Raw genomic sequence first — 15,434 nt, forward strand, 5'->3', positions numbered from 1 at the left:
CAGAGCCGGGGCCTGCACCACTGCCGGGCCCGGGCAGCCGGGCTCCCCCAGCCTGCTGGCGGGGGCGGCTGAGCTCCGTCCCGGGCCCGCGCTCGGCGGGATTTCGGAGGCCGGGCGAGGGACTGTCTTCGTGGGGCTGTCCCGCATGGCCAGGCCGGCCGGCTACATCTTAACCAGCACCCGCGGGGAGCCTCTCGGCCCCCGCTCCGGAGGAGGCCACCGCCACTCCTACTCTGACGCCGAGTGTCATGGCCGAATTTCTGCCAGGCCCTGGCAGCCCAGCCTCGCTCCAACCTACCGGGGCCGGGCCGGGCCGGGCCGGGCCGGGCTAAGCCACCGCCCCCCGCCCCGCCCCACCGGCGGTCGCCACTTCCCCCTCCTCCGTCGCTTCCTCCCGTCGGCCCCCGCCACGTGACCCAGCCCCGCCCCGAGCCCCTCGCCCGAACCCAAAATGGCCGCCGGCGAGCCCCTTCCCACATTGGGCATCGTGCCCGGCTCCAAGATGGTCGCCAACGGAGGCTTGCCGGACACATCCTAGCGGGTCAGTCCGAACGCTGCGGCTCGGTAGGCTGGACGAAGCCCCGCCTCAGGCATCCTGCCGCTCCCATTGGCGCTGCAGAGGGCCAGACCCGCTCTCATTGGCTAGCGAGGTGTCGCTCCCGCTCTCTCTGCTCCAGGGCCCGGGGAACTATTTTCCATTCGGCGGAGGGGGGCTGGGGAGGGGGCTTTACCGGATCGTTCTGTCCGCGCCTAGCGGCAAGCGGCGGGCCCGGGCGGGGCGGCGGAGGATGCTGCGGCCGTTGGGGCCGCCGGGACGGGGCTGAGGCGTCGCTGTCCCCGCCGCGGCGCAGCGGTAGGTGCCTCCCGGTCGGGGCTCGGGCTCGGCGGACGGGACCTGCGCCGTTCGCCCCCCGGCGGCGAGAGGCAGCCGCTCTCAGCCACGGCCCCGGCTCCGGCCCCGCTGCTGCCCGCTGAGGCCGCGGCTCCGTGAGGGAGGCGGGGAGCTGCCGCCGTCTCCCGGCCGCGGGCAGCCAGCGCCCGAGGGAGCCGGGGGAAGGGACGGGGCCGAGCGAGCGGGAGGGGGAGGGCTCGGCCGCGGGGCTCGGCAGGGCCGGGGCGCGGCGGGGTGCCGGCAGGGGAAAAGGCCGGCCGGGGGGCGGGGAGGGGACGACAGCTCCGTTCGGTCCCGGACACCCTCCTGAGAGAGGCGGGGGAAGCCGGGGCTGGCGTTTGCAGCGAAGCCTGGAGAGGGGCTGAGGGTTAAACCCGCCCCAGGTGAATCCGGTGCCGGCACCCGGAGGCGGTCGGTCGGGGCTGCCCCGTGTCGGGCAGCTGGCGGGGCGGCAGCGCCGGGCCGCTGCTCCCGCTGGGCTCCCAGGTCAGTCCTGAAGCTGGGGTAGGAGCCCGGGGGGTTTGGTCGGCGGGCGCCTGTAGTTGAGTTTACACGCGTGTTTCTCCGTGTGGAAATCACCTTTGCAAAATTGCCGTTAAAGAGTCTTCGGGGCGCACAACCTACGGTGGAGGGCTGGTGCGTTCAGCATCAGGCTGCTTCCCTCATGAGCACTCCCAAAAGTTTGGAAATCGTCTTTATATGCATCTAACACAAAGTTATGAATGGTTTCTTGGAATTGTAGGAGCAGTAAATCGTGTTATGTCTGCTGCTCTTAACTTTGTAATTCAATACTTACACTGAACCACAATAGCTTAATCCCGTGCAATACACTTCTGAATCTGATATGTGTGTTTTATCAGGTTTGTGTCTCATCTGAGCATGTATTCTTATGAACACAGGATGTACGACAGTTATGCTTCCATTCCCTGAGCACTTTCAGAATGCTTCTTTCCTCTTTTTTTTTTTTTTTTTTTCCCTCCTGCCTTCTGTAAAGCTTGTCAAAGTTTTCTACAATGTTTCTATGAACTGTAAATTTTATGCTAATTGTCATATGAGGTATTGTATCCCATCGTGTGAGGTGTGATCCCTGACTGTGCCATGCAAACCTTATTATGAAAAATACTGTGCTTTTCCACTGGAGTGAATTCCATTATGGTTTGTGCCATTGCCAAGTTTGGTAAAGGTACAGCTTTTCTCACATAAATTGCAACAACTTCAGGAGTGCTTTTGTTGCTGTACTATACTCCTATAACAAGAAAATATTTTGGGGATAGATGTGGCCCAAGTGAACTATTTGCAGGGAGATTACATGAATGAATAGTACTACTAAAGCTTGCATTTATATAACCTTACTTAAAAATAATTATGTTCCATAAATTTGCACAGAAGTTGGCTGGATCTCCCTTTAAATTGATCCACCTCCTTCAGAAGACAGGTGAACTAAATACGTGTGTTGGATATCAGGATGAGAGTGAAAGTCTTGAGAGGTTTTTTCCTGGCTTTAAAACATTGTGCAGGAGGCTAAGCCGCATTTTCATAGCTATCTAAACACTTCAGATGCCTCAAATACATTTGAGTGTTCTGTTTTCTTGAGTTTTTACTTTATCTTAACATCTTTTGTGTAATTATTTTTTAAATTTAAAATTCACTTAGAGATGAGCAATTGCATTTCAGGGCACTTCCCCCCTCCCTGCCCCCCATCTGGGTGAATGGCAAAAAAGACCCTTCTGTGGCTGCAACTAACAGAGTAAGATTTTACTAGGTTTTAAGTGCATTATCATTAAAAATGTAGCTTTAGAGTAGTTTTGCTTTAATAATTTTGTTAGGATCATATGAGTTAGGACCTAGTACTGGAAGGAGATTGTTCAGTTCCTGGACCCTTTAGTGTGACCATCTTTACAGAATCAGTATCTTAATGTCCCTTTCTAGAAGTGCTTTTATTTTTATTATGGGATTATACAATAAGAGTGTAATTCCTAACTTCCTTTCACGTAAATATGATTAACTTTAGTTTACGGATGTTACTCCAAGATACAGTACTCTTACAAAAGTAAGTAATGGGACTTTTTAGTCCCACTTGACCCCACAAAGTGTATTTGTGCAACATGGAAATTGTAATTTATGGGCACTAGAAGTTTTGAGTTCACTGAATTATTGAGGAGGATGGAATGTCCTTTCATAAGTCCATTTCAGGAAGGGAAGTTAGGGTTCTGTCGCTAGGTGATGACCATGGAGTACATCAGAGCACTCAAATGCAGTTTGCCTTACTCACTTAGAAATTTTTCTTCGGAGTTCAAATCTCTCATGGGCCACTGTACGCACAGGTGACTTTAGGGTAATTTTGTAGTTAAACTGTCTTACATCCATGGAATTCTTAAGGTGTGGTTCGCACACCTCAAGATCTCGTGTCGTGCAGACTTGTGCAATTAAAGGCTTCCTGCTGAAGATGTCATGCAACCCTGAGCCTGAACATAACCCCTGTTACCTTGAATATCTCCAGTTGGTGATGAGGTTGCTACAGTACGATATTGAAAGAAGGCAAGTTTCCAAGTTAACAACCGCTTAATTCATTCAGTTTTCAGTCTGTAAACCAAAGTATTCAAGTGGACTTGCCCTCAAAGCAGTAGCCTTAGCAATAGGGTCTCTGTTTGAACAGGTTTGTCTCTTTGTGGGTTTTGTACGTTAATAACTATGGCAGAATGAATTAGGTATACTTCCAGGGTGCATTGTCAGTCCAAAGAAAACTACAAAAAGGACAAAACAAAACAATTTTGAGACCTGATGGACTGAGGGGCTGAAATATGTTCTGATTTTCTTGTTGGTCTAAATGTCTTGCATCTACTCTGGTTTCAGAATTGCATTAGTGATACAGCCAGCTAGTGAATTCAGAATGCGTGCTGGGTAGCATGCAGTAGCTTGATATGACTTCGTATGTATGAGAGCACGGGAAAAATTACTGGATTAGTCCTTGGAGGAATATCTAGATTTTTTTCTTCTATTACTCTTTTAATGATGGCAGGTACATCTAAGAAAGAGAGAGCAGATGGAAGGGATTAGAAATCAACTGTGTTCTATTAGAAAGGGGTTTTTTTTAAATCTTCTATGAAACATGTGAAACCTGTCACTCTGCAGTAAGGTTCTAGAGAGTTACTGTTCATCAAATTTGATGTGGCAATTCACGTGTTTTCATGATGGACTAATGACCCAAGATGGTATAACATGCATTTTTCTGGTCTCATTCATTATGTTTAAAGTTAAGTAAGAGATGTATTTTAGTCTAATCAAAGGATACTGATCATTGCTGTTAATAGTTTTAAATCACCTTGTACTGTGATAGCCTGTTGCTAAATAGCTCAATTTTTTTTTTTTTTTTGGTAGATTCAGATGACTCCATGTAACTTTCATACAATAGGTATATCTGTTCTTAAAATTTAGTTAAAGTAGTAGTGTTTCATTTTCTGCTACAAATAGTGAAAACAAATGTAAAATCTAACCAGGATACCTTTTTCTTCACTAAAAGGTACATTCCTCACTTTGTAGAATGAAAGAAAGAACTTTTGATGTAAAGGCTTCACCATAAACTCCTAAAATATTGATTCCTATTCCAAAATATTGGAATAGGCTGGCTAGTTAAGTAGCTCTTGTGTAGCTATCTGTTTTAGGCTGATTTCCTTGCCTCTTATTTCCTCAAGAGCTGTGCTTCATGGTTTCTTCAACCTTACGGGGAAATAAGCGCTCGGTATTCTGTTGTGGTATTTATGCCTAGAGGCTTCATTAAGGCTGCAAGGTTTGGTTGTGTTGAGCAACGTGCAGTGCCTCCCCTCCTCTGATCGTGGCCTGCACTGTATTGTGATGCCTGCTGTCTTCTAGAGATGTCTATCTAGTTTAAAAAAAAAAAAAGAAGCATTTTGATTTATGGAGTTTGAGGTCAGAAGGATTATCAGCTTTTCTGATACTGTTAATCTGTGCATTAATTTGAAAAAAACCCCATGGAATTGCTCCATTAAATAAGCAGTGCCCTGAAATGCTATGTATTTGTGTGGTTTGGTTATTGGACAGCTTATTTTAATCTTTGAGCTATATCTAGTTAAAATATTGTATTTAAAGTTTAGTAAATGTATGCTATACCTTCTGGAGGCCTTATACTTTGTCAGCTCTATAAATTAACTCTGACACACTGAATATTTTTCACCAGCTAACATAGCTGTTAGTTAAGTTAAATAAAGGAGAAAAGCCCACATGCTCTCTCCATGCATACAGCTGGACATCTCTGTTAAATTTTTCAACAAAAATGAAATTTTGATTGCTTTTTAAAGCTTCATGAATACTCTAATTGGTGAATCATCTAATGTGCAGTTTAGTTTCAGGAAATATGAAATGGCTCACTAACTTCATGGTTATAAGATTATGCAGACCTTCTGAAAATCTCAGTAAGAAAATGTGTGCAGTGGTGGTGGTTGATATTTTTGGCTGTGATAGAGGTTGGCTAAAACTTGATGTAGTTATGCACAGTCTGCACTAGTTTATGTGGTAGAAACTCCTTTGAAGAATTATCTGGAAGGAAGAAAGAATAATTTTACAGGTTTATCTGCTCTTGGGACCCTATCCAGATTTTGTTAAAGAAGTTTGCAGTCAGGAACCTCTTCTGGATCTGTAACTGGTCCTGAATTCCTGGATAACGTGGTAGTTGCTTTTCACCCAGTGCTTTTACAGAGCTGTGGTTGTTGAATTCTTCAGCCTTAATGTTGGACAGCTGCAAAACATTTAAAGCCTATCTTTGAAAGATTGGGATAAGAAGGAGGGGGAGATGGAGGCTGCCCAGATAAGTAATGCTTCTTGAGGACTCTGAAGTATTTTCTTTATCTGGCCATATACGGTGTGTTCCTGGCTAGCAGGATACTACTTCATTATGTACTGGGTTTTCAGCTGAAGTATTTAAACCTGTAGTCCTTGCTTGTGAAAGTTTGGGTCTCTACAGTAGTTGAAGAATTGAAGAGGTCAGAAATTTGCTTTTCTTTTTGCTGCAGCAGAATAAGAAAAACTTCAGTGCAGTGCATAAGGTCTTGTAAACTCAAGGGTTTTAGATTCTCACTGTTGTTGAAGATGCATGGAGTGTTCTTAGAATGTTGTTGCATTGCTGTGCCTATGGCAGTAAGTATGGCGAGCACCAGCTTCTTACAGGCAGAAGCTTTTACAGTGTTTGGAAGTGCTTCAGTGACTTCTGATGGGAGTATATTTACAGAGGTGAAATTTGAAAGAATAGTTAAAAATTTAAGTACAGTAGAAGCAATCAAAAACAGTTTTTCTGTAATGCTGAATCTGTTAACGTTTTTATTCTTCCTCAGCAGAGTGAATTCTGATAGTAATTCAACAGTCAGCCTGGCTCCCAGATTAAATCATTTGGGCCTCATTGCTCAAGGCCCAAATGTCAATCATAGGATTAAGAGTTGTAATTCTGGGATAAAAAGGTCTGGCACTTAGCACCTTCTGCGTCTAGTCTGCTAGCAGAGACTCTAGGGCTGCAGTTGAATGAATTAGGCTTGATCAAGATTGTGATAAAAACTGATCAAGATATCTTAGACTATCGGGGTTTTAATGACAAAAACGTAGGTTATGTTGATTGCTTATACCAGTTTGACTTAATTTTCTTCATGACACTTGGCTAGCTGAGGATGAACATGTTTAATAGGTCAGACCTGAAAATACCATGTTTCTTGAAAAGAACTTGAACAAAAGACTTCCATCTCCAAAATGTCTCTGCCTTCCGATACCTTGAATTATGTCTGCGTAGGTACGTCTGTTTTTATTCCTGACTATATACTCTGCCTCTGTACCTTAGGTTTTTGGTTTTGCAGTAAGGCCTGTGCAGCAGAGTCTGATTTACTGACTGACTCGCTTATGGAAAAAGTACCCATTACTAAACTTTGTTTTTAGAGAGCTTTTACATTTGGCCTCTTTGAGGAAGGAAGTATTTTAGTCATTCCACTAGTGCAATAAGAGGTCTTTTTTTTTTTTTTCTTTTTTTGAAGTAGCATATGGATAAAGTGAATTAATTTTAGACTGCAAATTATCTTTAATCTTCAGTTGACTGGAATATTTGTGATAGATTTGGTTAAACACTTATACTGCTTAGTAGATGCTTTACTTTCTTAGATCTTTAATTTTCACATTCCTGTTGGGGAATGGTGAATTGCATACTTTTTTTTTTTTAAACATATGTTAAACCTCTCTTGGATAGAAAGTGGAATTCAATTAAATATACAAATAGCACTTTAAAATTGGTTTGTAGTTTATTACTTCAAATGTGCTGTATAAGTAGTTAAACCGGCAATTTTATCAAAATAATTTAAAAAAAAATAATTACTTAATAAGTTAAAATTCCTATTCACTCATGTCTTGCAGTATTTTAGACTTGGTAGATCTAATTTCTCATTCATTGGTCTTGCTCATGGCTTGAAAGAGGAAAATAACTATATATATTTAAGCTACCAAAGAGTTGTAGTGGTAAAATTACTAATATTTACGATTGAGAGGTCTGTCTAAGAGGTTATCTTTACTAAAAGAGCACTCCTTTCAACTGAAAGTTAACAGTCTGTGACTGTTTACAGCTCCCTACTTCTGAGCTAGGATAACACCAAGTGGGTGTGCCACTCCTGTAGGTTCCACCAAGAGCCATCTCTCCATATTGGCACATGTACTGCTTGAGTCTTCTTTAGAATTGTGGCTGTTTAGCAAGGGGCTTAAGGAGTCCATCCCTCCCAGGGATGGGTACCTGGCTTTGGTAACATTGGAATGATTGGTTTTCCTCGCCTTTTTCCTTTTTCTGAAATAGTATATGCGTTGGGTCTCTGTGATGGCTTGGCAGAGAACCAGGAGAGATGCTGTCAATGTTCTCACTGTGATTGTAGTTAATAAAGCTTCTGTCTGACCTGTCCTAAACTGTAACTGCGTTATTACGCACTTGGAGTCCTCAGATTCTCTGACACAGTTTCTTGATTTTTATTCAACCAGTTTGTTTAATCTGTGATGTTCTCCTTTCTTTTCTCTTCTGGGTTAGTTGGTAGTGGCTTGTTGAGGGAGACCAACTCTGAGTGCCAGCATTGGCCTGAGAGAGTGGGCTGGGGTGTGTGATGGGGCGAGGGGGTGCGGAGGCGTGATGGTGTTGTCGTTCCTTCACACTGTCGTTCGCACTGCAGTGACTTGTTCTCTCCTAAGTTTGTTTCATCTAGCCACACCTTCAGTGTAAGAAGGGTCTGTTGAATCCAGTGAGCAAAGCTTCCGCTGCCAAGATCTCACTGGATATTTCTGCAAGTTCTCGACAGTGGCTTAACTCCTTTGGACATTTGACATTCTTTAAAACTTCGGAAATAAACATGATCTTTGATTTTGCTTTATTCTTATGTATTTGCTTATTTATTTTTAGTAAGTCTAGGGCTTAATGCAGATTGTCACAATGCTGGGTACATTTGGATATAAATTGGATTTAAAATTTCAGTATTAGACCAGCTTTATCTTCAAAAATGTATGAGGTCTATCTACTGAAGAAGTTCCTTATAATTATTGTCCTTAAGATCTGGATGCCTTATTTATTGAAGCAAGAAATTTGACAACAGGACCTTGGGTTCTTCCAGATGTGAGACAAATAATATGTAATAATTTAGATACAGATTATGAGACTAAAATTTCTGTTAATATAATCTTGTATAATGCAAAAGTGCTACATCTGGATTTAAGGCCCTGAACTGCAAACTGCTGGCTCTGGGAGAGGCTATCACGCAGGCGTTAATAAATAGTTCACGTGTTCTTGTATTGTTTGCTGAGCAGCATGTATTGGCCAGACAGGTTTTCTACTAGGTGTACCCTTTGGTCTGGGCTGTTCTTGCATTACATCCCATTACTGTACTTCAGGAGTGCATTGTCTGTTAGTATTTGCTAAGATTATTAGCTTTTAGCCTGGTTTGGCAATTAACAAAATTCTGTTCCATCTTGGATTATGACATTGTGATTGTTGGTTTCTTTTGACGAGTTAGTTATCTTTAGAAGAGAATGTTCGAAATGAACGTTTTGAGAAAATCTACATTAATTGTGGAATCTTAACATACTGTGCACTGCTGAAATTGTAGAAATATTTGTTTTTCTAGTTCTTATTCAGTTACTTTGAGAATGAAAAGTCTTTTTTTTGTTGTTGTTGTTGTTCTTTATTATAAAGATAACTTAACATCTAGTCCTCCAGTATGACAATTCCAAAATAACTTTGCTTATGGTCTTCTGTGGTACTTTCATGTCTCAATTAAAATGTTTACATGTTCAACAAATCCACATGGCAGTCTATGTTATAGAGGTATTTTTACCGCCCACTGAATTGTATTCTAACAAAATGTATTGGAATGAATACAAAGACTCTTTCACATTGACCTGCTGATCTACTGTTTCCTTTTATTGGAACTAAAAAGAGAAAATCTGGGAATCTGTCAGAAGTTTTGATTTTTATAATGCTGAAACGGTCATGCTATATAAGAAGTGAGAAAACTGCTTTGCCTCAAGAATCTGGGTTGACCGGTGTCTGTTCTCATGTGCAGATGATACGGTTTTGTTCTCTCAAATTCCTTGAGGTCTGAAGCATCTGTTAGAGGATTTAGTATTTTTTTCGGTAGAACTGTTGGTCCTTACATGCATATGACATGGTTTTGTTTTCTTAAACTCCTTTGGGAGTGAAGCATCTGTTAAAGGATTTTCAGTGTTTTTGTCAGAAGGAATATGACTAAAATTCAAAACTATTGAGTAATTACAGTCATCTATAGCTCGGTTTCTTGTGTGGATTACTGATGACCACTGCATTGAACAAGTTTTCTATTTTGATATTTGTCTAACAGTTGTGAACAGAATAAACAAGGTTAGAGGCCTTAAGGTCCAGACTAGTAGAGTAATTTTTGTCTGAAAAGTAGTAGACCTCTTGTATTTTAGACTGAGGTTTGGACTGAGTTTCAGTATGGCATGTGGTTTTGGAAAAACACTTTGTTCTACTGTAGACTGTAGAAATTTCTATAATTCAGGCAAAACTGACTCTTTGTTGATTAAACTTATACTTGTTTCCAGAACTAGATCTGAAAGCCTAGCATTCTAGGGACTAACTCGTAAGTGGTCTGAAAGTTTGAAATCTCCCTGGTTTTGTGCATTGTTTGGGTTCATCTCTTCCCCACATCTATTGATTGATGTTGTATTTTTTTTATAGTGAGTGTTGTTTAGCTTTTTTTTTTTTTTTACAAGTAGTTTTGATCATAATTTTAAGGATGGAAAAAATCTAGCATAGTAATATATCATTAGTTGTCTTTTTGAGGCTATATATTTGATTATTTGGAAATATTTGTTGGTAGTGAGCTCCAGAGGAACTTTCCAGCCTTGTTTTCAGCAATACAGTTGGTTTATTTGGGTAGAAAATATTCTCTCTGAGCATTATAGATGACAATAGGTAAGCTGAAGAGTTGCAGTTGTACCTATTTTTGTAAGTGGTTCTTAAGATATAAAGGACTTTGATCTTAGTCCTGTAAGTTCTTGCTTATAGGCTCAAAAATTATCATGTGATGAAATCATGTTTTGTTTCATTTATGCAAATTACCTATTTTGACTACATAGTAGTAGAAACAAAGACGACAAAAGATCTACATAGCTTATGAATTCTACGTCTCATGAATATGAGAGATGAATCAATTTTGTACCATAAGCCATCTCAGTGCTAGTAAAGTTAACATGGCATATGAATAGTATATCTATGCATGGTTGAGGAATACGTCAGCCCTGTACTTTCTTTTAAAGGCTGTAATAAGTGAAAAGAATCTCGATTTGCCAGTTTAATCAACAGAGGCATGTATAATTTCACACAAGTTTCTTAATGGGAGACCTGCAGTGGCATTTTCAGTTTTCCAGAGAAATATAGAAGCACTAAGATCTCTTTTTTTTTTTTCTCTTTCCTTATAATACCAGAAAGCAGTGAGTAAAGCAAACCCAAAAATTATGGGGAAGGAAGAATATTGTTATGTAAGGAGATAGAATGCCATATAGCTGTGGTTTACAATTTGTTCATTGCTATGAAATTTGATAAAATTATATTCCTCTCTTTTAATATTGCTTTGTTTGACAAAAGTTTGATACAGAAAAGGTGTTCAAAGAAATAGTTTTGCCCTTTTTGTTATGCAGGCTAGTCTTGTTCAGGGTCTGTTCTAATTTTTTTCCTGTAAACTCACTGCTTGTATCTCATTTTCTGAGTTCTCACAAATGTTGGGCTTGGTCTCTTCTGTTACTCACAGACTTGCTTTTCTTTGTAGCATTAAGTTAGAGCTCTAATGCCAAAAAATCTACTTTGCAATTTAAGTTTGGCTGACTTGAAGGGGGTCAGTAATTACAGTTACTGTTTCCAGCAAGTTGAGTTTTTCCAGCAGTCTTTCTATGAAGAATGTGACTGTGGATTAATTGAACATAAAAATGAGTCAAAAGCTTTTTTTTTTTTTGCCAAGGGCAAACATAGGAGTAGGTGCTAGTAAGGTTTTCAAAACTCTGTTACCTAGGTAATTTGTAGATCTACTGTGAGCTGTTGCTCAAGGAAGTATAAAACTTATTTAATTTAGTGAGAAAGTTATTGGGGTATAGCTTACTTGTAAAATAGATAGCAATTTTGTGGAAGCTTTTTTATTTTCACCCTTAGAAACAAGTCGATGTCAAGACATTTTTAAAGCCTAGTGCCTCCAAGCTTCCTGCCAACAGTGAGGTTGTCATCTCTAAAGCATGGTACCCTGTCTTTTTTCAAGTTATCCTGAATTCAGGGAGGACAGTAAGTTAACAGTTGTTGATTTAAGAATATGCTGACATAATGGATGACGTACCTAACAGAATTGCTTCTCTTCTGCCTTGCTAGTTTATGCGCATTCCTTTAGTGTCCTGGAGAGGGTGAGGAGGCAACAGTGGTGCTCTGTGGCAGCAGGATGACGTATTTTAGTCGTTGAATAATGTGTGATAGTATTCAGCTGATGCCTCTCTTCTGAAGAATATTAGTTCTGCGGTTTCATTAATCACTGTAAGTTTTCCTAATGCTCAGTATGTGCTTTTCTTTTAGAAAAATGCTGTAGTACTGGTATAAGGAGTGATCTAGAGGGCAGCACTTTGCAAACATAGCCGAGTTTGTTATTAGCGTGGAGAAGTAGTCTTGATCTTAGCTGCCATTACTGTGCTGTCAGAAACCCTCATGGTTTGTGTATGGCAGGAGTTATGGTGGTGTCACAGATATAGTGACATTGGCAAAAATTCTGGTCTTTGATTTGAGACAGTGATGGAAACCAAATCAGGAAAAGAATGTTAATGTACAAAGCTACCTCTCTGTTACAAGATCCTCCTAAGTAGGCCTACCAATACAGCACCATTTGCAAATCCCTTAAGTGTAGATTAATCCCGTGCTTCTGATCCTTGTTTCCTACTCATTTAGCTTTGCATGAGTATTTTATAATCTCTTTACTAATTTTGGAGTTGAACCATGTATTTAGCTCTAATGGGAAGTGATTGTACTTCAGCATTTGAGTCAGCATAGGTAGCTAAATGCCTCTGCAGGAGCTAAGCCTGAGGCTCAAGTCAACACATATAGAAAATTGCTACTCAAAAGGCTTTGCAAGCATACCTTTCCTATACGTAAAGGACTTAAGTAGATAGGAGTAAACTATGTGTTCATGTACTTTGGTTGTTGTATGGGAGGGCAGGGAAGGAAGATAGACTTGAACTGTGTTGGTGAGGAGCAGCAGCAAAGGACTGTATATGTGCTTAATAAACTTACTTTAACTTTTGGTCAGCACTGAATTGGTCAGGCAGTTGGACAAGATGATCGTTGTTAGGTCCTTTCCAACTGAAATAATCTATTCTATAAAACAAACTAAAAAAAAAAAACCAACACCAACCAACCAGTATTTAGACAAGAGTATAACTTTGGACCAGGTATAGCTATATTCAAAGGTATTCCAGCTTTAGGCTGGCTGTGTGTAGTGCTCTTCTCGTGATACCTTAAATAGCTTTAAATTGCCCTTAGAGGAAGTTGAGTGATGGTAATCTCTTCTTTTGAAATACTGTAGTGTACATCTGAACTGGAACATCTACTTGAAATTTGTCAGTGGGTGACCTCTGGCTGAGTTGTAATGTTTTAACTTTAATATGAAAATCTGCCACAATTGAGCCACTTCTTTTTTTTTTTTTTTTTTTTTTTTTTAAAATTTGTGATCTGGACACGGCGATGTTTCCTTGTGGAATTCCCTGGAGACTGTCTGCACTCTGTGTGCTCAGCAGGATTTTTCTTTCAAGTACATCTCTGAACTACAGTAAGCTGTGCAGAGCCTGTAAACAAGAATTGTCCCAAAGTAACTGGGGGGTTGAGAGGGGTCCTGTGGCACAAGGCCAGGTGGGAAATCTCTGTGAGACAGCTCTGGCACTCATCAGCTCCAGAATCATGGACTCATTCCTCCTCCTTTCCTGTCCCATTAGCTCCCCAGTACCTCCAGACTCCAGCCAACACCCGTACTCTTTACAGAGATGGCCTCTCCTGTATGCGAACAGATATGTTACTGCTGAGCAGAACAAGGATGCTGCCCTTCATACTAGGGTGTAACTGGGTTGTAGGGGGTGTGCCCCATCACTTTGTACAAGTAGGGTATATGTATTTGGTCAGTACTGATTGCTATGATGGTCATCCAAGAAAGCTCAATCTGATTCTTTAGAGACCTTAACAGATATAAGCTGGAAAGAGTATTTAAACAACCTAAAGAGTTTTTTCTTTAGTGGTTCCAAACTGGACCAAGTTTGGCTGTACTTCTGTAAGGATAGCAGAAGATATTCAACACAAAGTCCACACTTTCTGAATTTGTAAGATGAGGAGGTGGTGTTGTTTTGGGGTCTTTTTTAAAAGACACCTGAAATGTAACTTTTTTGGGCAGTTTTCCTACAACTTCAATTCTGAAAAACTATTTTAGGCAGCTATGTGGGCTATAAAATTCAGATCAAATCAGTAAGCTGCGGAAAGCTACTAAGTGTGGTCTGATAATGGGAAGCATTAGATGATGGTAATAAAGTAAAGAAAAAAAAATTTTACAAAGGCATGTCCCTCTTGTTGGGAAGAAGACTTTAAGCCCACCAAGTAGGCTGAATTTCTCTGCTACTTTTGAGGTGGCTAGCTCAAGCTTTGAGAAAGGTTGCCTTGCTTGTTGATACTGTACAGCTAAAAGTACCATTTTTTAATGCATTTTGCCTGTAGCAAAATCTGTGTCAATTATAGACAGGTGAAGTTGTGTGAGAGAACCTTCGCTGAGTTTTATTGCAGGCCTTCCTCTGAACTAGCAGCAGAGTCCTGTGTGTCAGGGTGAACTTCATAGGAAGTTAGCACCTGATTGAGCAAGAGTTTCTTTTCCATGTTCATTCAGTATAGGAGAGAACAGACTGATTTTATTGAAAGGTGTTCTAGTCTGGCTGGTTATCAGCACTCTTATGAAGGTAAATCTTCATTTTTCTTCAAATAGTGACAGATTTTTAAATTACCTACAGGTTAATCCAGTATGCCTGTGTGCCACTGATGCCAGTGCTATGAGAAATTTGCAGCTTCCTGTACAATTCAAACACTAGACAGTGTTCTCTGGTTTTCCTCTCCTTCCCCCAGCTGACCGGTAGACTCCTGCTAATCTATAGCAGAAGAGTTTGAGATCTGTGTGAAGTTGCACAACTGATTTTAATTATTCAGCCTCTTCAGCTTTATCTAATGATTTGATGGGTATCAAGCTGTGGCTAATCATGAGTGTCCCAAGAAGATTTTTTTAGTTTCCGTCTGTTAATGAGAATTTGCTGTTCTCGTTCTTGTGGTCACCCTGCATGTTTTCCATCAGGAACTCCTGGAAAATGTGTGACAGTAGCTAGGTGTGGAGGCTGCCATGTCTCTCCTAATGATAAATTGAGGAAACTTATATTTCTACATCAAGAATATAATCTCAAACTGATATGGTGAAATAGCATCAATCACTCACTTTGTCTCCATTGTGTTTTGGAGTTTGTTTGGTTTTGTGTGTGGTGTTTGAGTGTTTTTTTTCTTTTTAAATACCTGCTCTGACAAGTTCACCATCCATCATCTGATTAAGGTTTGCTCAGTTTTATGTGGTGCTGCAAACTTTTTCTGCGTGAAGTGCAGTCTCTTAAACAGTTTGTATGACTGAATCTCTGCTTTTATAAAGCTGATTAAGGGCAAAAGAGGATTATTGTTTTTATTAGTCTTGTGCAGCTTGTAGTGCTGTTTTAAAAATTCATTTTTCTAGTCCGTTTCTTTGCTGCATCTTCTTGGTGTTCCTGCAGCTCGTAACTTATGTTTACTGGTATCAGACAGGAGCCTGTGGATACTTAGTGACTTTCCAATCCTGAATGAGTAGTTGTATCCATTGGGTATTAGTGGTGTCACAGGTTAGTGAGTTGCCTTTTCAGATAAGCCATTTTCCTGTTGGTTAATCAGAATGCACAATGGCTAACCAGTGGGTTA

At 41.0% G+C, this 15,434-nt stretch overlaps 1 protein-coding gene across 3 annotated transcripts in view; it reads left to right on the top strand.

Moving 5' to 3' along the window:
* Positions 1-461: 461 nt before the first annotated feature.
* Positions 462-15,434, top strand: part of SOCS5 (suppressor of cytokine signaling 5) — a 34,658-nt gene continuing 19,685 nt past the window's right edge. Inside the window, exon 1 of one of the 3 annotated variants that reach the window (XM_086745449.1) lies at positions 462-541. The gene's annotated coding sequence lies outside the window, so the exon portion shown is untranslated. Of the gene's footprint in view, positions 542-732; positions 854-1,226; positions 1,379-15,434 lie in introns of those variants that run through there. The other 2 variants (XM_086745448.1, XM_086745450.1) reach the window with 2 other exon arrangements.

Source organism: Chlamydotis macqueenii, chromosome 3 (genome assembly GCF_036417535.1).
Source record: "Chlamydotis macqueenii isolate bChlMac1 chromosome 3, bChlMac1.mat, whole genome shotgun sequence".
Classification (NCBI taxonomy): domain Eukaryota; kingdom Metazoa; phylum Chordata; class Aves; order Otidiformes; family Otididae; genus Chlamydotis; species Chlamydotis macqueenii.